This window comes from Phyllobates terribilis, unplaced genomic scaffold, assembly GCF_046119375.1.
Source record: "Phyllobates terribilis strain yellow unplaced genomic scaffold, ASM4611937v1 Scaffold_86__1_contigs__length_6382490, whole genome shotgun sequence".
Classification (NCBI taxonomy): domain Eukaryota; kingdom Metazoa; phylum Chordata; class Amphibia; order Anura; family Dendrobatidae; genus Phyllobates; species Phyllobates terribilis.
Window position 1 is genome coordinate 5,473,969 of NW_027362846.1, and position 22,170 is coordinate 5,496,138.

A 22,170-nucleotide genomic window follows, 5' to 3' on the forward strand; every position below is an offset into this window, starting at 1 on the left:
TATTTCTCAGCCAAGATATAAGAAAAAAAGTGTGGGGGTGGGGGTGGGGGTGGGGGAACCATACTATTTTCAATATATATACCTATAGTTAGAAGGCAGATGCCAGTCGGTAAACAAGCTCCGTAATTAATACTTTCCAAGTCAACGAGTAGGCTCTTCTTAACGTATCATTTATATATCTAACCCCATTAAGTTGTACTGTATCACAGAAAAGCGATATAACTGAACCCCTCATTTAGGCCCTTGGGTTTAAGTGAATTTAGTTTATAGATCCACCTTGCTTCCTCCCTCAATGAAAGTTGACCCAGATTCCCTTTTCTGGGACCCAATTCCACTTTACGTATACCTATCAATGTTAGATCCAGGGGGTTTATCTGCATGTTGACTTCTCATATGTCTTGAGAGAGGGGTATCCTTAGCTGTATTTATAGAGCTTAGATGTTTGGAGATCCTTCTCCTAAATTCCTGAATTGTCTTTCCCACATACAATTTTGGGCATGGGCATCTAGCTGCGTATACGACTCCCTTAGACTTGCAATCTATATGGTCTTTTATGTAGTATTCACGTCGGTCCCCTGGTTTAATAAATGCTGTACTTCGCACCAAATACCTACAGAAGGAACGGCCACCACATGGGCCAGAACCAACCCTAGATGTACATTTACTCTTCAAGGGTTTAAGCTCTCCATCTCGACTAAAGTGGTTGAGATGATCTCTCAGGTTTTTACCCTTACGAAAGGTGATCTCCGGACGTTCACCAACAATCTCCCTCAAATCTGGATCTGCCAGAAGAAGCGGCCAGTAATTCTGCATTATCTTATATACAGCACTTGCCTGCTCGTCATAAGTCCCGATACAACATACCCTGTTGTTTTGTGGTTTAGATGTACAGTACAGAAGAAAAGTTTGGACACACCTTCTCATTTAAAGATTTTTCTGTATTTTCATGACTATGAAAATTGTACATTCACACTGAAGGCATCAAAACTATGAATTACCACATGTGGAATTATATACTTAACAAAAAAGTGTGAAACAACTGAAAATATGTCTTATATTCTAGGTTCTTCAAAGCAGCCACCTTTTGCTTTGATGACTGCTTTGCACACTCTTGGCATTCTCTTGATGAGCTTCAAGAGGTAGTCACCGGAAATGGTCTTCCAACAATCTTGAAGGAGTTCCCAGAGAGGTCTATTAAAGGCCTTATGAAGAACCTGTTTAGGGTATCCTCTTGCTGTAAATCTACTGAATAGATTTCTACTCTCTTTTAAAAATAGAGACTCATCAGAGCAATTACGTCTGGCATGCAAGTACTGGCCTACTGGTATGCCAGCTTTCAATGCTCTTGGATGCCAACTTTCCCAGTGAAGGAGATTATTGGTGGAGGTCGGTTTCTGATAAATATCAGTATGAACACAGCCCATATCATCAATCTGAATTTTTAGGTCCAGAAAATTGATTTGTTTTAAACCAATTTCATATGTAAAAAAAATTCTGATTTGGTTATTATTCAAAATGGAAACAAAATCCAGAAAAATGTTTGTATCACCATCCCACAAAATTAGAACATCATCAATAAACCTTCCCCACAATAAAATGACTGATATAGAAAGTCAAATTCTCATTGAAAACATGCTGATCCTCACACCACCCCAAAAATTTATTTGCAAACGTAGGCGCACATGTCGTGCCCATTGCAGTACCTTTTGTTTGATAATAAAAAATTATCATCAAATACAAAATAATTATGTGTCAACACAAACCTCAAACGTGACAAAATAAATTGATTATGTGGTACAAATTGCCTACTTTTCATATTCAAAAAATATGTTATCGCCTTAATTCCCAGCTCATGATCGATATTGCTATATAGGGCTTCAACGTCCAAACTTGTCAATATGGTGGTATCAGAAACATTAATACTTCTCAGTTTCGAGACTAGATCTTTGTCATCTTTTATTCATGATACTAAAGTATTGCGAACTATGTTGAGAAAGGCGTTTAGAAGATGGATTGGTCACAGAGGAAGAGTTTGAAATTCTTTAAAACCCACAATCAATGATTGCAATGTTTTACGCGCTCCCCAAAGTACACAAGAATATTACCCCTATCCCCGGTCGACCTTTAGTGTCTAGAAATAACAATTTGACAGAAGGCACTAGTAGGTATATAGATGAGATATTGGCATCATTTGTGCATACTTTGCCATCTTTTATTCGTGATACTAAAGATCTAGCCTCGAAACTAAGAGGTATTAATGTCTCTGATACCACCATATTGACAAGTTTGGACGTTGAAGCCCTTTATAGCAATATCGATCATGAGCTGGGAATTAAGGCGATAGTATATCCATATCCCAATGGACGAATCCCGCAAAAGAATGCGTCCTTATGCACACCGGCTAATGGTGGTGTAATTTTTGTAGTATTATTTGCCGTGCCTGGTGGCGCGGATAGTCGGTCCACTGGGGCCTTAAGGGTCGTTATCAAGTAGGTGTTGCTATTTCCCGTTATGTCGCACTCACCCGTGCCTGCGGCTTGAGGAGGGGTTGGAGGCCTTTACTGGGCAACACACTGGGACATATGCACGTCCAGCTTTCCCAAGCTCCTGAGCAGTTCACTACTGGCACTCTGGCTACCTGGTAACACAACCAAGCTATTTTCTCTCTCGAGATTGTGGGTACGTTAAAACAACAAAAAACAGACATATTAAATGTTAGATTTAATATCCAAAAGAAGCACAATGCTTAAAAAGTTACAAATCGAACAATAACAAAAAGTCATACATAAAACAAACAGTCTAATAAAAAGAATGAATAAACCTTACATGACTGGACCATGAGATTTCTTTGCGGGGAAGATGCCACCGAAAAGGTTGTGGTACTGAACGACCATACGCATGTGGTTCTTCTTGACCTGACCTTGATATACGGTAGAAGAGATATTATAATGGGTCTCATCAGACCCCTCACTCCCCCTTCGTCTGAGGTAAGAGGGAGACGGCTTATAATATTTGATTCTAATCCAGTTTTAGTCCTCATTTCTGATGTGGGTCATATTTTTCCAAAGGAACATTCCATAGAAACAATATGGCCGTCATCTATGCATACCACACATGAAAATTATCAATTCACAATTCGGGGAGATATTGCACTCCTGTGGATTGCCAGTTAACAAAACTTTTTCAATATTACCCAAAGGTGCGAATCTGCTCCCCGATCATGGATATATCCATGGATTCTGTAAAACTAAAATTATAATACAAAAAAACTTAAAATATTGTTCTACATTGTCCCAGCTGGGCAGTACAGAGTGACTGCACAAGATGAAAGCCCCAGTCCCTGCGTTTAATACCCATGTGCCAGTGGAGGCCTATAGTGACACATCTGCTGGCCCAAATAGTTATCCAACAGTGACAGCTACCTGTTCATTACTCAGTATACAGACTCCATGTCTGCTCTCCATCAGATAACCTGCTTCAATTACCTGTTCACAGTGGGGGTGGAAGACAGTGATCAGATGCTCCCAGGCTTTGAGCTACATAACTCCATATATGACATTCCAAATCAGCCAATAAAATTGTTTTTGATTAGTTAACAATTGAAAATACTCCAAATTCTCCATGGAAAAGCCATGTATGACACTCTAAGGTTTCCCAGGACTATATCCAATGCTTTAACACAAATAGCAAAAAGCTGCATTTTGACATTACTCAGGCTATTTGCGTTACAGCCTAATTGTCACTGGCAGATGACATGGCGCGTGTTACCTCTATATTACTCAATCCATTACTACTAATATTACTGGGACTGTCTGTGGTATTTAAAGTGGCATCTTATTATAAACTGATATCCAGAACTGAATTGGATATCAGAGATAAGACTACACTAACACTTTGTAATGTGGTAGTGTTACGCTCCTGTCCCGCGAGTTCATGCCTCTTTTAATACATGAGAATATCTTGCTGGTTTTGGAAGACGCTGATTAATATTGAATGCTGTGATTTAGTATGTGATTTCCAAGTACAATCCAGATCCTTCTCTACCAGTGACTTTCCTAGTGCATAAGCAGGAACCGCAAGCGGTGGTAGAAGTTCTTGGAGATAGCAAGGAGTTGTAGGATACAATCCGTAGATGAAGATAATGCCAAGCAATCCATCTGCTCTCCGGCAGGATGTCTCTCATTCTCCTTCCTCATTCTGTCTGAATCTCTGTCCCAAGACTGACTCTGTCTCCAGAAGCATGTGTCCTTTCTGCTTCTCTGCGCTCAAGTCTGACTCCTACAAAAACACGTCCCTTCTTCTTCTCTGGGCTCAGCCCCCTAAATGGCAGAACTGCTCTCACCCTCCTCCCACAAAGCTAAGTGTGCATTAGTGGAGGTATCTTTCTCAGGTCGACAACATCACCTGGGTCTACATGTGAGACTCCCTGTGGTGAAGGCTCCGCCGGAACTTCTTTCAACACTTACACAATGGGCCTAGACGATTTTTGAACATTGGTTAGAGGATCCTGATATACTAACACAACACTAACACAACAGCGTCTTCACTATTCGAGTCCTTCAACATCTGCTTCTGCCTTGACCACCAAACACGGAGTTTCAACGGGCTCCCTATCTTGCCACAGCTTGATAAGATTGACTTGACTTGGTACGGTTTTCATCTTCCTGGTTGATGAACCTTGTAGTTCACTTCACCAAGCTTTTGCACAACCTCATAGGTACCTTGCCATTTGGCCAAGAAATTACTCTCCACTGTGGGAACTAGTACAAGGACCCGGTCCCCAGGGCTGAACTGCCTCAGCCTGGCTGACCAGTTGTAGACCCCGGATTGTGCCTCTTGTGCCTGGATGAGATGTCCTTTTATGATGGGCATCACCTTCACAATCTTCTCCTGCAATTGGGTAACGTGCTCAATGACGATCCGATGGGGCGTTACTTCGGCTTCCCAGGTTTCCTTCACTATATCAAGGAGACCCCGAGGATGTCGGCCATACAGAAGTTCTATTGGAGAGAATCCGGTAAAGACTTGTGGAACCTCCTGGATAGAAAACAACAGAGATGGTGGAGACAGTCCCAGTCTCGACCGTCCTTCTCTATGACCTTCTTAAGCATACTCTTCTATCTTTTATTGAACCTTTCCACAAGGCCGTCCATCTGGGGATGGTACACTGATGTTTTCAATTGTGTAATTTGCAGGGCCTTACACAGGTGCCCCATCACCTTGCTCATAAAGGGTGTTCCTTGGTCGGTCAGGATCTCCCTCGGTAATCTGGTCCAGGAAAAAACGTGTACAAACTTGTGGGCTATACTTTTCACAGAGCAGTTTCTCAAGGAAACCTCTTCAGGGTACCACGTAGCATAGTCAAGGATGACCAATATGTATTGATGCCCATGAGTAAGTTTAACCAGGGGACTGACCAGGCATGGCAGTTCGCTCAAATGGCGCTTCTACGATAGGTAATGGCATGAGGGGACTTTGAAAGTGAGAGGAGGGGCGGTTATCTAGCAGGTGGGACAGGACCTGCAATACTTTAAGATTTCCCGGTGACATCTGGCCCAATAAAACCTCCACATAACTCGTTCTAGAGTTTTGTCCACTCCCATATGGCCACCCAAGACATGTGAATGGACCATGTCCATCATCCTCCGCCTACATGGTCATGGTACCAACAATTGCTCCACTATTTCCTCTCTGACCTTAGTAACCAAGTACAATAAAATAGGGAACCCTGGTGTCGGTCCCTGGCTCTTGTGCTATACCATTTATGACTGTTATATTATTGAACGCCTCCTTTAGAGTTAGGTCACTATATTGGGTGAACCCAAGGTTTTCGCCGGTCACCCCTAACTCAGGAATGTCGGCCTTAGGGGACACTACCTTCTCATATTCCGCAAGGACACAGAAGGGAAACCCGTCAGACTCTGAGAGTGGTGACACTTCTTTAGGGGCGACACATCTCTTAACCGAGACACAAGTCTGAAAACAATCAACAGTCCCGGACTGTGATAATGGAGTGCAATAAGTAATACACCACGCCGACCTTGTGGGACTCAGTACCTTGGGCTGTTTCAATGTCCACTCTGGCCACTGGATAGTCTTTAGCATCATCATGAATGCAACAGACACCAACTTTCTTACCAGCAATCAGCTGGAGAGGAAGTTTGGCCCTCACAAGGGTCACCAAACTCCCTTAATCTAGTCGACTATTCACCTTTACGAGACAAGCTTATGGCCCCTCACTGTGTGGAAAGTTCACACTGCAGGCCAGATAGGTATAGTCTGAACAGCAGCGACCCAGGCTACAGTTCATCTGCTTGGAGGTCAGAGGACAACGGGGGCTATATGACCTAGGCCGTGACATTTCCACCATATAATATCACCAGCTGGGACTTCCGCATAACCTCCTCCGCCTCTTTGGATCTCGGACATTGTTAGAAAAATTAACACTTCTTTACTTTAGGTAAGGGCACGGTGAAGATAGAAGAAAAGCAATCTTGAATTGTGTGGATAAAACAAAAGCTTATTTAATGTTCATTCAAAAGTTATTACAAAAATGGAAAAGAAATAGTTCATAGCACACAAAAAGAAGTATCAGGTCAAAAAGAGATAGGAAACAATTATAAGTTCTTACGTATCCAGTCTTAGAAGCATGAGATGATCCGTGGTGGAGATTCTCAAGGTATGAGATATCTCCCTCTTCATACAACGGTCTCTGCTTATATACCATCTTGCCCCATAGACATACATTGAAGATTATTTTTACAGTTTCATAACCCAATACGGCGACTTGCTGATATATTAGTAGCTTCTCCATATTAAGGCAAACCTAGTAATGGAATATGTATTTTGACTACGTGCACAGTTACCTCATGTTGGCATATTTTAAACATATGGGTAATGACCTTTAAAAGGATCATTAGTTATCTCCAAATAACCCATATTGACAAGGGCCCTATAGGTTTGACGTACAGAACAGGTGTCTCTGCCAAGATCTTCAAAATAACCCCTGTCTTTCTCTGAAAATATTTAAAACTAAACATGTTTCGAACCAAAGCTTCAAAGTTTCTTATTATGTATTTTTTTTATCATAAGAGATTAATATTTTACAGACATCCCATACCATTTTGGGCCTCCACCCTCTGTTGGGACAGCCAGTATGGAGAGGGTTGACTACCCAAGGAATCTTCGACCCCCTGATACCTTTTGAAAACTCTGATCAGGTCATCGACGTTCCGGGGATCAACCTGGCAACGCAAGTCTGTATTGGCCTCGGAAAGGAGTGCACCAGCCGGTACATTACTATTAGCTCTACCATCTGCGCAGAAGTAGAGGTCTTTGGCTGCAACCATTTTTGGACCAAATGCGGCACATCAAGCATTTGGCAGCGAGGCGGTTTGTCACGGTGATACGCCCAGCAGTGGATCCATTGTCTCCCCCAAGTGCGCAAATAATTCAATTTTATATATTCCTTGGCGTCTTGTAAGGCCAAGTCATAGTAAGCCTTCTGGAGCCCCCCATTAAGTATAACACCAGTACTTTCCCCCATTGCTCTGGCGGGAGTTTCTCCCTCTCGGAGAAAAAATGGTCAAAAAGGCCTCTATGTCGTCATCCTTGGTCATTTTCTGCAGGACTCTCCTTACCGCCTTCCGGATGGAAAAATCATCAGCTGACCTTGGAGTCGAAGCCGCCTCCATGCCACGAACTGCCTCTGCGAGTAAATCAAACTTCTTATTTGTCTCCTGTTGCGTCAGATGTTGTTGGTACTGCTGCTGCAGCTGAGCTTGAACCAGGTGTTTAATCAGGTCCTACATGCTGTCTGAAGTTGCTCCCTGGCTTATGGCCACCTTCACCCAGGACATGCAGTACCTCTGTAGCAGTCACATGTGTTTCCTGGGAATGCTGCCCGCACTTCTAACACCAATTGTGGGAATGCTACTCACTTGATTGCATGGTGAGGTAACACAGGAATGGTTTCCATTTAAATGTCCATGCTGGTATATTGGTGCTTCATAAACCATGCCACAAGCAAAGGAAAATAAACGGCCTTAACACACAGGAGGCCTTCTTATCTCCACACACACAGACCATGTGTCAAACACACAGACTACATTTTACCTTGTGAATCACACCCAAGGGTGAGATATGTGGGCAGCCAGACCCCACCATCTCTCAGGCTGCCCGCAAAACCTGGCCCAGACACAAAAAAACAAGTATCTTAGTACTATGTGCACTACAGCAATACTCCAGGTTTACATCACAGAGGACAACCACCTCTGTGATACATACCTCCCATCAACTATGTGTCCGGAAGCCACATCAAATCATCTTAGACCAAACAAGGAGTTAATGGCTGATACACACGCACACACGTATACAGCCTGTGACAAAGTCACTGGTAGTGTGTCAGAAGGGAGGTATGTTTCGCTGAGACTCTTAGCCTCAGTGATGTGAAAACATGCAAGTTCTCCTACACAAGTAGGTGCAGAGAGAGTTAATAGAACCACATTTACAAGGGAATGTTTTCAGTGGATAACGAAGTGCAGGGAGGGACGTTATCCACCATCCATCCAATCAGGAGAGGGTCTGGGCTTTAAATAGCCAGCCCTCACACTCAGGTGTGTTCAGTACCTGGGGAAAGTTTGCTCCAGGAAGGAGCTAGCATGGGGGTGTGCTGCACCTGTGCAGGCCTAACTGTGTGTGGCCAGACCTTGGCTGAGATACGGAGTGTGCTGCAAGTTTTGTATTTTGTTTTCTCTTTAGCCGAATAGGCTGTGTTTTCTTTATGGACTCCGGGGTAGTTTATGACTGCTAAATAAGCTAACTCGAAAATTTAAAAAGACAGTATCCCGTGTTTTACGTCCGCATACAACCGAGCTTGTTGCTATCCTGCAAGCCATAGTGAGGTAAATGAAGGTGCATAGAAACTGACAGCTTTCTTCATGCACATACACTCCCATCATCATTCATCTTAGTGACCAGAACTCTCTCTATTCAGAGGGTGCAGATAGATAAATCGGGATATATTGATCAGAAGCTTCACGGTCAAGGTGAAGAGACAAAAGCCCCTCAGTCTTGATTTCTAGGACATTTACTTCTTTGTGGATTAATAAAAAGAATGTGTGATTGCTCATTTTTGTCTTTCAGCAGTTGATGGACATCAGCCCCTTGTGTATGAGCTCCTGGATGTCAGGAGACTTAGGAGAACAGTCAGAAGCTCCAAACATGGAGTCTGTCAGCTTCTCCATCTGTGGGCGATCCAGTGTCCTTCACCGTAAATCTCCTGTTTAAGACGGGCCCAAAAGATGTCACTAGGGTTAGGTCGGGTGAGGAGGGAGCGCGCGGCTCCGCTAAACCCACACAAAGCTCCTCTCCTTACACATCATATACACACACTGCTCTGCTCCGTACACATGCGGCTCTGCTCCGTACACCTCGTACACGTGCGGCTCCGCTCCGTACACCTCGTACACGCGCGGCTCCGCTCCGTACACCTCTTACACATGCGGCTCCGCTCCGTACACCTCGTACACGCGCTGCTCCGCTCCGTACACCTCGTACACACGCGGCTCCGCTCCGTACACCTCGTACACACGCGGCTCTGCTCCGTACACCTCGTACACACGCGGCTCCGCTCCGTACACCTCGTACACACGCGGCTCCGCTCCGTACACCTCGTATACACACGGCTCCGCTCCGTTCACCTCGTACACACACGGCTCTGCTACATCCACACTGTAAACCCCTCCTGACCCCACACATAAACTTCAGCTCATCCAGCACCATGACAACCAGCACAGCAGAGTCCTGCATCCACTGAGGCCCCTGATCATGTGACCCCTGACTCCTCCCCTCCTGTGACCTCATCACAGCTCCTGTGCACACAGAGCAGCCATATATGTGGTGGCGGCTCTGCAGGTGGAGGTCGGTGCCGTCTCCATTACTCTCTAGCAGGATTCGGCTTCGGTCTCTTGGACGTCATCTTCTTCTCATCTTCTTCATGTAGTGAAGGCTCCTCCAGACGTCTCCGGCAGCCGCTCCCTGGATCACGCGCAGCACATTGAGGCCATTAGTGAACGATCCTTTTCCTTTTCTCGTTAATGTGAAGAAATGAGTTTGTTGTGAAATCGCCCAGAAGTGAGAATCTCCCTAATAACAGACGGAGTCCTGTGACCTCACTATAACACCCGTCTCCGGCCGCAGAGCAGAGCGCCCCCCCCCCCCCGACAGGACTTTGGGGTCTTATATGCTGTTTCCGGACACTTCTTCTAAATTTTAGAAACCTGAAGGGGTTAAAAGAAGTTAAAGAAACTGAAAGTGTGAACAGCGAGTTGTTTTTACATCATTATCTTCCATCTTCTAGAAAATTTACCTTAAACCTTAGTGGATGGAGAAGGACAAGAAGAAGATGGCGGAGAGGATATTCCACCTCACCCTAGAGATCCTCTTCCGGATTACTGGAGAGGTGAGAGATTCTGATGACGTCACATTACATCATTCTTATCTATGGGAATAACAGATGGACAGAACTGGAGAGGTGAGGACTCTGGAAATGTCTGGAGTGAGATTTATTAACGTGTCTCTCCATAACCAGGATTACACAGTAGTGAAGAAGACCTCTAGTGAGCGCTGTCAGGACCCTGTGTCTGAGGGATGGGGAAGACCCCTGAGCCCAATCACGGGACCTCCACCTCACCCCCTGATACATGAGGACATCAATGACCAGAAGATCCTAGAACTCACCTACAAGATGATTGAGCTGCTGACTGGAGAGGTGACACTGCTGGGAATGCTGGGACATTATACAGTAACGTTATGAAGGGATCGGGGGGATGACGGTATCATTGTATGTGTCAGGTTCCTATAAGGTGTCAGGATGTCGCCGTCTATTTCTCCATGGAGGAGTGGGAGTATTTAGAAGAACACAAAGATCTGTACAAGGACGTCATGATGGAGGTTCCTCAGCCCCTCACATCACCAGGTAATAGACAGGACTAAATACACACGGCCTATAATTATCTGTATGTAAAGAATGAATTTAGTCCCTGTATGTGTTTCCTCCAGATCTATCCAGTAAGAGGACAACACCAGAGAGATGTCCCCGTCCTCTTCTTCCACAGGACTGTAAACAAGAAGACCCCAATGTTCCTCAGGATCATCAGGTAGATGGAGAGAAGGTGTCATGAGATCTCCCCTATGATGTGTAGACGGCTGTGAAGGTCTTGTGCTCAGTCTTGTTTTATCCACCAGTATTATATGTTTTACTAGATGGTGGACTGATTCTAACACATCGGGTATTCTAGAATAGGTATGCGGCCGACCGGACGCAATCAGCAGAGCGGTATTTAAATTTGGCGCCAAAATCGCTGATTGGTCGAGGCCGGCAACCGCGACCAATTAGCAAAGCGGTGTTAAAATTTGGCGCCTATATCGCAGATTGGTCATGGCCGGCGGTCGCGACTAATTAGCAGAGCGAGGTTTAAATTTGGCGGCAATAATGGTGATTTGTCACGGCCGCAACTAATCAGCAGAGCGGTGTTTAAATTTGTCGCCAATAATGCTGGTTATTCGTGACCGGTAACCGCGACCAATGACCAGAGCGGTGTTTAAATATGGCGCCAATATCGCTGATTGGTTGCGGCCGGCCACCACGACCAATCAGCATAGCGGTGTTTAAATTTGCTGCCAATATCGCTGATTGGTCACGGCCGGTGGTTGCGACTAATCAGCAGAGTGGTGTTTAAATTTGGCGCCAATATTGCTGATAGGTCGCGGCCGGCCACCGCGACCAATCAGAGCGGAGTTTACATTTGGCGCCAAAATCGCTGTTTTGTCGCGCCCGGCGGTCGCGACCAATCAGCAGAGCGGGGTTTAAATTTTGTGCCAATACTGCTGATTGTTCGCGGCCGGCGACCGCGACCAATCAGCAGAGCGTTGTTTAAATTTGGCACCAAAATCGCTGATTGGTCGTGGTGGCCGGCCGCGGCCAATCAGCAGAGCGGCGTTTAAATTTGCCGCCCATCTCGCTGATTGGTCGCGGTGGCCGGCCGCGACCAATCAGTGTCGTATTAGTGTGGGCCCGGGAGCGGCGCTGCTTGTGCGGCTCCGTATTAGCGAGGATTGGGGAGCGGCGCTGCCTGTGCGGCTCCTTCTGCTGCGAGAAGCCGGGAGATGAGCGGCTGCTCGCAGCAAAAGCATCCCGACCGGCGGCGCCGCTCCCCGGTCCTCCGTTTACACTTGCTGTCGGGAGATCAGCGGGCCAAGCTGCTGATCTTCCGACGTTAGCCGCATGGAGGTCAGCGGCGCCGGTCGGGGTAGTTGTGCTGCTAGCGCCGCTCATCTCCCCCACTGCAGTGTCGCTGACCTCCGTCCGCCAGATGATCCGCTAACGGCCGCCATCTTTTTTCAGAAATCCCGCGGCGCTGATTGGCCACTGCCGGACCAATGAGCAACGCAGGATTTCCAGGACAGACAGACAGACAGACAGACGGGATAAGGCAATTATATAGTAGATACTTGTGTAATGAGAACGGTGGAGATGGCAGGATTAGAGTTGATCATAGATGAGACTTCTCCATCTGTCTGTGACTTTTATCATATTTGTTTCAGGGTGAAGATCTGGCCCATATTAATACTACAGAGACATATGTGAGGGGTGATGAGCGGTGTAAAGAGGAGATTCCTACATATGACCACCCAGGTGAGTAGTGACCAGTAGATACAGAGTTTGATCACACAAGTAATTGACGTGCATTTTACTTGCAGATAGATTTGATGCATAACAAAAAAATCTTCTTTTTTTTTCACCTTTTTTGATTAACGCATTTTGGCAGCAGTTTCATTGGTTAAATGGAATTTTATTTGCTGCAGAAAGGCACCATGTCTCCAATTGTAATGTAGTTGTGAGTTGCCAGATTACAGCTGAATGTCAAGAAGAGAGCCGGGTCACACACAGAAGTCAGGCAGGTGGACATCTAAGGCCACGGCCCCACTATCCGTATTTGGTCAGTATTCGGTCACTATTTTTTCACTCCTGCGAAAAAATACTGACCAAATACTGATAGTGGGGCTGTGGTCTAAGCTGGAGAAGCCAAGGTCAATATCTAGCAGCAGTACACTTCCCGGAAGAGCAGTCAAGTGAGAAGCCAAACCGTTTTGTGGTCAACAATAAGTATGTAGGCAGATCTGGAAAGAGATTTAGAAGTAGGGTCCGGTAATCTAGTCAAAACCAGGTAACAGCTTAACTAAAAATTGCTAATAACAGCTTTGTTAATTTGGCACATACACAATGAACTAAGTGACCCTCTGGATTTAGTGCTGCATCTCCACCAGCGGTACCATGGTGTTATGATCTGCAACAAGTACTACAGAAAGATAGGGGAAAGCTGTCCCTACAGTAAGAGTAAGCTGAATCCCTACGATGTAGCGGGCTGCCTGATCCTTGCGAACAGACCCGCCTTAGTCCTCGGCTAGTCTGAACGAAGACCTATAGCATAAAGGGAAGGGGTCCCTAAAAGAACTAAGGACTGGAACAAAAATGGGACACCTCCTGAACAGAGAAAGTTGTTTCAGAACACAAAAGGATAAAGTGACAAAAAGGTACTAGAGGTCCCAGAAGGACCAATCGAACTGACAGAGATAGACACAGAAGCACCTGGCTAGCAAAGCAGTCAAACAACACTGAAGTCCAGCACAGCCAAAAGGGCGGAGCTGGAATATAAAGGCAGATGATCACCTGCCCGCAAAACACAAGATGGAAAAAACAAACAGGAGGGTTCTAACACATGGACTATGTTGCGAAAGCTGGTTAGAAAAGTGACATTGCAGGAGCATGCCAATATAAGAGCATTACATGGTTAGACATGTCTTATATAATACATATAGTTATGGCCGAAAGTATATTTTGGCAAGGTGCTAACAATTTTTTATCTTTTTTTTGCTTTGTTCCAATACACACATTGTAAATAAACATGTGTATAACAGAACATGTGAAATTGCTATAATTTTCTGGGAGAAACACTTCATTTTCTGTAACAGTTTCAAGGGTGCCAACACTTTCGGCCATGACTGTTGTGGTAGATCAGCTCACTCAGCTCTACACTGAGGTAGACACAGGAACACTGTCTCTTTAAAACTTTCAGTGGATCCGCCCGCTCAGGGTTAGCAAAACACCCAGTTCAGTTTAGCAACACAGGAGCGCCTCTCCAGAGACTGAACAACACATGATTCAACAGACTGGCTATTTATATCGTGTCAGGAATTCACAGGATCCCGATTACTCACAGAGACTACCCACTGTGATCTCTTGAGCAAACAGCTCTCTGCTGCGCCCCATCATCCGGACAATTGCACGATTGGCTGACAATCAACATAAGAGGCTGCAGGCCGTTCTCACTAAGTAGTTATCAGCAAGCTAGGAGTGAGCATACTGCATGCACACCACCTTCCAACTCATGGAATATGTGTATATGCCCTCGTACTATCAGTGATAGCCTCACAATAACCCAATTTATATTACTCGCTGCCACCACCGATCAGTTTTAAAATATAATACAGGCATGACCGGACGCCTGCTTTCTGGTAGCGTATGGCTTTGGGGGGAGGGAACGATTACAGAGCAAAAGAAACAGAACTATTACATTTTTTATTTAATCCAAAAGGGAGGCAGTGTTTATGAAAAATATACAAAAGGGTTTACAAAAGGAGACATTTACAGTACAGAATATACAGTTTCACAAAATAAATGGGATTAAAGAAGAACTTACTATACAGATCGCAGAGCCGATTCAGTTTAGCTGGAGGAGAGGCGCTCCAATTGATTTGACCCTTATCGAACGGGAACCCTTGCTTATAGAATATATACCCCCCGGCAATGAGTATGGACCCATCTTCAGCTGGGTCTTTTATGCCGAAGGGTGGACCTACCCACCCCCTCCCCCCTGTGATGACCTCACGTGGGCGGGGCTCCACCCTTCATGTTTTTTTTTTAAAAGCCATCATTTCTGCGATAACTCTTCGCTGGTTGATAGAAGAAGCTCGCAAGTTATACCTTATTTTTTATTACGAATTTACCTTTCTTTAGAGACCACACATGGCATAGCTGCGGTCTGTTATTGTTGTACTTTTGCATTATAGCTCACCAGAAGGGTTCACAGATCCGGAAAAATGTGTATTGTTCCTTAGCTGACACTGCCTCTAAAAATATGTGTCTCATTATTATCGGAAGTATAGAACTTCCGATATTCCATATTTCATCTTGGTGCCGGCAAGACTGCAGATTGAACATATGTGCAAATGGGGATGCCCTGGTGGTGAAAGAGAATTCTTTTGAAGCTAGGAGCTGCATCCTCCTCACACAGGTGTGTATTCATCACAGGCCTCTGCTACTAGGGACTACATTCATATGTTAACTGCCTGGACAATTGCGTTTGCCACCTCTCGTGTGTGTGCTGCAATTTGCATGGAGAGCTTCTTTTACTCTGACAGTTGGTCGGTAAGGGAGGGGGGAAGATGGGCTTGGGGAGAGAGATTCTTAATATTTTCTATGACCTATCCCAGACCACACCCTGGGGTGGAGATATGGTGAATGACCTCCCACCCACCCTATGGTGGTTCACAAAATACCCAGCTTTTTAAAATTGGCAATTAACCCCTCTCAACACATGGTGTGCTGGAGAAAAACTTCTAGGTTTCAAATCACTGAAGCTAATAGCCTCAGTGAAAGATACCTCTCCTCCAGTACTTTGTCACCAATTCACCTTAATCTCCTCTGCCCAAAGCCAGGGGTTTTGTCACCTTCAGTCACCAAACAGGGAAGTCTGGACAGGGCATCTGCATTACTGTGTAGCTGTCACGGGTGTGTCAGATGTGACAGACAGTCGCCCTGCAGTTGGTTGCAGGAGATCTCTTCATTTGGCATTACAGACACATTTTTAGAAGCTGTCTCACTCTAGGATCCAGCGGCTACCTCCCTCCTGCGTTAATTAACACGCTGACCTTTCAGTTTGCTATAGGTCGGCGCTGGTGATATTCATGTGTTTCCTGTGATGGCTTGGTGCTATTGCAGTCTGCTTACTTCCTCCCTGGTGCTGTGAGGATGTGTTATAATCTCTCTAAAGTCGGCTCAAGCTAAGTTACTTCTCCTATGTCTGTCTCCCCTTGCTGTCTTTAGTTGTTAGTGGGGACTGACTAGCGCTCATCCCCCTTTTCCCTAATCAGGGCCTAGCTCTAGGGAGATACAAGGTTTTAGGTTCCTGATCGGTGATTGGTGAGAAACCAATATAGGGACGGTAGGAAAGACAAGGTGATATCAGATCAGCCTAGAAGGTCTCCATCCCCTCTTTCCTTAGTGTCTGGGCTTCCTTCCCCATATTCCTTCGTGTACACTTAGTCTTTCCCACACCTTGCATGACAGTAGCTTCCCGAGCCTGTGCTCCACATGAAAACTAAAGTCCTGGAGGGTTAGAAACCACCTAGTCACCTGGGCATTCTTCTCCTTTCTTTCCCTCATCCATCTCAGGGGCGCATGATCTGACAATAGCCTGAATGTCTGGCCTAACAGGTAATGGCTCAGGATGTCAATTGCCCATTTGATGGCCAGGCACTCATTTCCCACGATGGTGTAGTTTTTCTCACAGGCAAAAAGTTTTCTGCTTGAGTACAGGATGGGATGTTCCTCCCTGTTAACTTCTTGGGACATCACAGCTCCCAACCTGACCTCTGAGGCGTCCGTCTGGACCACAAAATCCTTACTGAAGTCTGGTGCGATCAAGACCAGCAGCTTACACAGGGTGAGCTTCAATTCTTGGAACGCCATCTCTGCTTTAGAAGACCATTTGACCATCGACTTCTTCGTGCTTTTAAGAAGGTCTGTGAGGGGTGCGGCTATCATTGTGAAATTCTGGATAAATCGCCGATGGTATCCCACAATTCCAAGAAACGCCCGCACCTGTTTTTTGGAGACCAGTTGCGGCCAATTCAGGATTGCCTCTACCTTATTTACTTGTGGCTTGATTTCGCCCCTTCCAACTATATAGCCCAAGTATTTTGCCTCTTTTTTTCCTATGGCGCACTTCTTTGGGTTTATAGTAAACCCTGCCTTCCTCAGCGTATCCAGTACCGCTTCGACCTTCTGCAGGTGACTTTCCCAATCCAGACTGAAGATCACAATGTTGTCCAAAGAAGCTGCGGCATACTTTTTGTGAGTGGCTAGGACCTAGTCTATAGCCCTCTGGAAGGTAGCTGGGGTTCCCTGCATACAGAATGGCATCCTGGTGTACTGAAAGCACCCGTCAGGAGTAAGGCCGTCTTCTCCTTGGCACTTGGGGACAGGAGAATTTGCTAGTACCCTTTCGTTAGATCCAGGGTGGTGATGTATCTGGCTGGTTCTAGCCTCTCAATGAGCTCATCCATGCGGGGCAACGGATACGTGTACTTGGAAACCTCATTTAGCTTCCTGTAATCATTTCAAAAGCATCACTCGTCATCTGGCTTCGGCACTAGGATAACCCCTCAGTAACCTCTTAGGACCTCGGACTCTCCCCATTTGTGACTTTACCCTCTTCTGAGATTCGGGCTCTTTCGGGGTACCCCAGTATGGGGATGCAACACCGCCCAGCTTCCTTAGGGACCTCTCGATCACCTGGTACCTCTCCACTAAGCCCACCAGGTTGTCCGCATTCCGGGTGTCTCCCTGGACAACCCAGGTCTGCACCGGCCTAGGAAGGGAGTGAACAAATCTGTCCATGACAACCTGCTCGACGACCTGGGCTGGAGTGGAGGACTCCGGCTGCAGCCATTTCTGTACAAGATGCAGTAGATCGAACATTTGGGAGCAAGGGAGTTTATCACCATAATACGCCCAGTTGTGAACCCTTTGTGCTCTGATCCACAGTCACTCCAGCACTTCAATTTGGCATACTCCTGTGCATCCTGTAATGCCAGGCCATAATAAGCCTTATGGGGCTCACCAGTTAGCTGGGGCGCCAGCACCTCCACTCACTGCTCCTGTGGCAGCTTCTCATGCTCTGCTACCCATTCAAAAACAGTCAAAAATGCCTCCCCTGGGGTCATTTTTCCATGGCTCGTCTTACTGCTTTCCAGATGTACGAGTCATTACCTGGACTTGGGGAGGGTCTGCTGGCCTCCCACAAATGGCCTCTGCGAGGAGTTCCATCTGCCGCATAAGCACCTCCTATTGTTGTCGCTGCTGCTGTTGGAGCTGCTGTACCAACAGTTTGTTTCCTGTTGTGCCAACTGCTGCTGTTGATTTACTTGCTGTTGCTGTTGATGCTGCTGTTGTTGGACCTGGTGTTTGATAAGCTCCTCCGTGCTGTCTGTTGCCATTTTCTGATTTATGGCCGCCTTTACCCAGGACATACGGTTTGTCCACAGCCGCCACACGTGTTCCTGGAACATTGCCTGCATTCGAACGCCGCCTGTGGTAGATCAGTTTACTCAGCTGCACACTGAGGTAGACAAAGGAACTCTGTCTCCTTTAAAACTTTCAGTGGTTTATTCAAGCATGGCATAAACCAATGTAAAGTCTAACGGGAAAGCAAAATAAAATATATAGCACAGTCTATATGTCTGCAGGGATCCGACCACTCAGGGTTTACAAACACACCCTGTTCTGTTTAGCATCAGATGAGTGCCTCTCTGGAGTTAGCTTCTCCAGACACCCTGAACAGCTAAAGATTCCAAAGGATGGTTATATCCCAGACCACACCCTGAGGTGGAGATATGGTGAATGACACAGTGTGCTGGAGAAAAACTTCTAGGTTTCAAATCACTTAAGCTAATAGCCTCAGTGAAACATATCTCTCCTCCAGTACTTTGTCAGTGACTTTGTCACACTGTATGTAGAGAGGTGTGAAACAATATAGAGATTAAAAAAACACTTTATTAGATTCCAATTGAAAACACATAAAAATACAAAAAGCCATTGAAGAGGGATAAATATAATCACAAAAAGACAATGGAATGGGGCACCTGGATGAGCCCTGGATAAGTCCTAAGCATACAGCCTTGAAGGGGTATTCCCATCTCCAAAATCCTATCCCAAAATATAGTAGGAAGAATAATAATAATAATTATACTTTGATTTGTATAGAAGTATTTATAGAGAAATGTTATAAAATATAAGGCATTGATATTGAAAAATAATAAAATCAGATTTATTCTTGGCAGATGACTGTTGTTTCAAACCAGATACCCATGAAAAGCGTGCCATTATTCCAGCTATACCTCCAGCCCTTCAGAGCAGAAATCAGTCATCTGAGCCTTTTCAATCCGTCATCTATTTGGATTCATCACAGACTGTTAAGCAAAATGAAAGCCAGAGAAGGGATGTCGAACATCAAATAATGTCCACAGAGAAGAAACCATTTTCCTGTTCAGAATGTGGGAAATGTTTTAACCATAAGTCAAATTTACTTATACATTACAGAAGTCACACAGGGGAGAAACCATATTCATGTCCAGAATGTGGAAAATGTTTCAAGCACAAATCACATTTCCGTGGTCATCAGCGAATTCACACAGGAGAGAAGCCATTTTCATGTTCAGAATGTGGGAAATGTTTTAACCATAAGTCAAATTTGCTTACACATTACAGAATTCACACAGGGGAGAAGCCATATTCATGTTCAGAATGTGGGAAATGTTTTATCCAGAAACCAGATCTTCTTAAACATCAGAGAACTCACACAGGAGAGAAGCCATATTCATGTTCAGAATGTGGGAAATGTTTTAGGCAGAAATCATATTTCCTTATACATCAGCGAATTCACACAGGAGAGAAACCATATTCATGTTCAGAATGTGGGAAATGTTATAATTTGAATTCAAAACTTGTTGCACATCAGAGAACTCATACAGGGGAGAAACCATTTTTATGTTCAGAATGTGGGAAATGTTTTACACAGAAATCAGATCTTTTTAAACATCAGAGAATTCACACAGAGGTGAAGCCATATTTATGTCCAGAATGCGGAAAAGGTTTTAACCACAAATCAGATCTTTTTAAACATCAAAAAATTCACACTGGAGAGAAGCCATATTCATGTTCAGAATGTGGGAAACGTTATTCTCGGAAATCATATCTTCTTCATCATCTAAAAACTCATGTAGGGATATAGTAATTTCCTTGTTTATTAAAATCATTTCATTGGCAAATTTTACGAAAAAAAAATCCAACAGTTACAGTGAGATTAAAGTCACAGTTTTAGAAGAGAAAGAGAAACCATTTTCAGCACTAAATGATGATTATGAAATAGAGATGAGCGAATTTTCCATTAGTCTGTGTCATGAAAACCACTACCGCTGCCACCAGTTTGTGACAAACTCCACTCAATCACAACACACGTTCCTTGGATGCGCCCGAAAAGGGGGACTCCGCTTCCCACTTACTCGTCCACTCATGTATCGCATGGGGCCAACAGTGAGCTAAGCGCACCATACAGATGGTCCACACATCTATGCCATCCTTTATGCTGCTTTAAGGGTGTGACAGAGACTGCCTCTGAAGACCACAATTGTATTGTGAATACTAATATGCGGTTGCATTGTGTTTTTATGGTGTAATGTAAAATGCATAGAGTGTTATAGGTGCAGATACTGCTGTGTGGGTATTGTATTGGTAATGCTTAAAGTAACCTGGTACACTCAGCTAAGGGGTAGGGAAAGTGAAGAACATAGTTTAGGGCTTAGTTATTGATAGATAAGAGCATTAGAGCAGATAGGCGGTGGTGGGACTAATAGTGTGCAGTATATAGGTATAGGTTAGGATACAGTTAAATGTTTGGGACCAGACCAGCATTAGAGGGGGTGAGTCAAGCAAAAATGGAAATCACTTCCTGGTTTAGTTAGAGAAAGTGTGAGGTTCATGTTAAGTTAAGGTTCAAGCTGCAGTGAGCTGGGGGCACGTGGAGTTGATATCTTTCTGGCAGCAGGAGGTCGTACCAAATTTCCTACGGAAATTCCTGCAACGTATGGGGCCTACGGCCCGAAATAGGCACTGAGAGGTGTACCTTAATCCATTCTATACAGAGGAAGCCGGAGGGGGAAATGTAACGGATCTCAGGAGTGCTGTGGTGCCGGATGGGAAATCTCTGGGGCTAACAGGAGGATCAAGTAGGGATAGTCCGAGCTGAACGTAAGCTAGAGCTTGAAATGTACTATGTTGATGGAACTGGAAAGTGCTGTGCCCGAAACTGCGTGTTATAGACTGTTGTATCTGAGCTGTCCTGTAAAATTGACCTTATTATAACAAACCAGTTGTCCCCTGATGTGTGTGCAGCTGATCCTGGACCTAAGGACGTGGATACAGCAGAGGCCTCTGGCCTACATGTGATTGCAAAGCAAACTTCACAGCACACTACATATGGACTGGGACACTGTTTGTGAGGTGCCAGGGCGTTGAGAAGCAGCAGCTTGCCCACGGCTACCGCCGTATGAACCATGCACTGCCACCACTAGCTGTTTTACAACGCCAGCAAGACACATTTACTAGGCAACACAGTGGTACACATTCATACCCAGCTTTCCCAAGCTCCTGAACAGTTCACTACTTGCCCTCTGGCTACCTGGTAACACAACCAAGCTATTTTCTCTCCCCAAGATCGTGGGTACTTAATGCAACTAAAAGCAAACTTATTAAATGTTAGATTTGTTATCCAAAAGAAACACAGTGCATAAAAAAGTTATAAGTCGAGCAATAAAAAAAGTCATTGTGAAGTCTTCCATGGGCTTAATACCACTCAGACAACACAGGGTGAGGGTAAAACAGTTTGGCAATACTTTATTGAACCACCAAACAGGCAAATACCCAAGATGGTACAACATTACACAGTCCTCATCTGCTGGCCCGCCTGGGATAGAACAGCTGTGACTACCTCAACCAGTGGCCCCACGCTTATGGCGGGCCCCCACAGAGAGAAGGTAGTGGCATGCTTAGGAAGCTAGCAGTCCATAGAGGTACAAGGCCAGAAGACCTCAGGGTCCCACCATGGCCTCCCCAAGAGTTTCCATGGGGCCAGATGACTGGCTGATCCCAATCTGGCTTCTCCGAATGTCTCCATGGGTTCCAGGCGACCAGGGGGAAACCCCAAACAACATATCCATGGGGCCAGGTGACTTTATCGTCCCAACCTGGTCTCCAAAATGTATCCATGG

At 45.2% G+C, this 22,170-nt stretch overlaps 1 pseudogene; it reads left to right on the forward strand.

Moving 5' to 3' along the window:
• LOC141197716 (uncharacterized) overlaps window positions 1-21,759 on the forward strand; it is a 157,510-nt pseudogene extending 135,751 nt beyond the window's left edge.
• The last annotated feature ends 411 nt before the right edge of the window (window positions 21,760-22,170 follow it).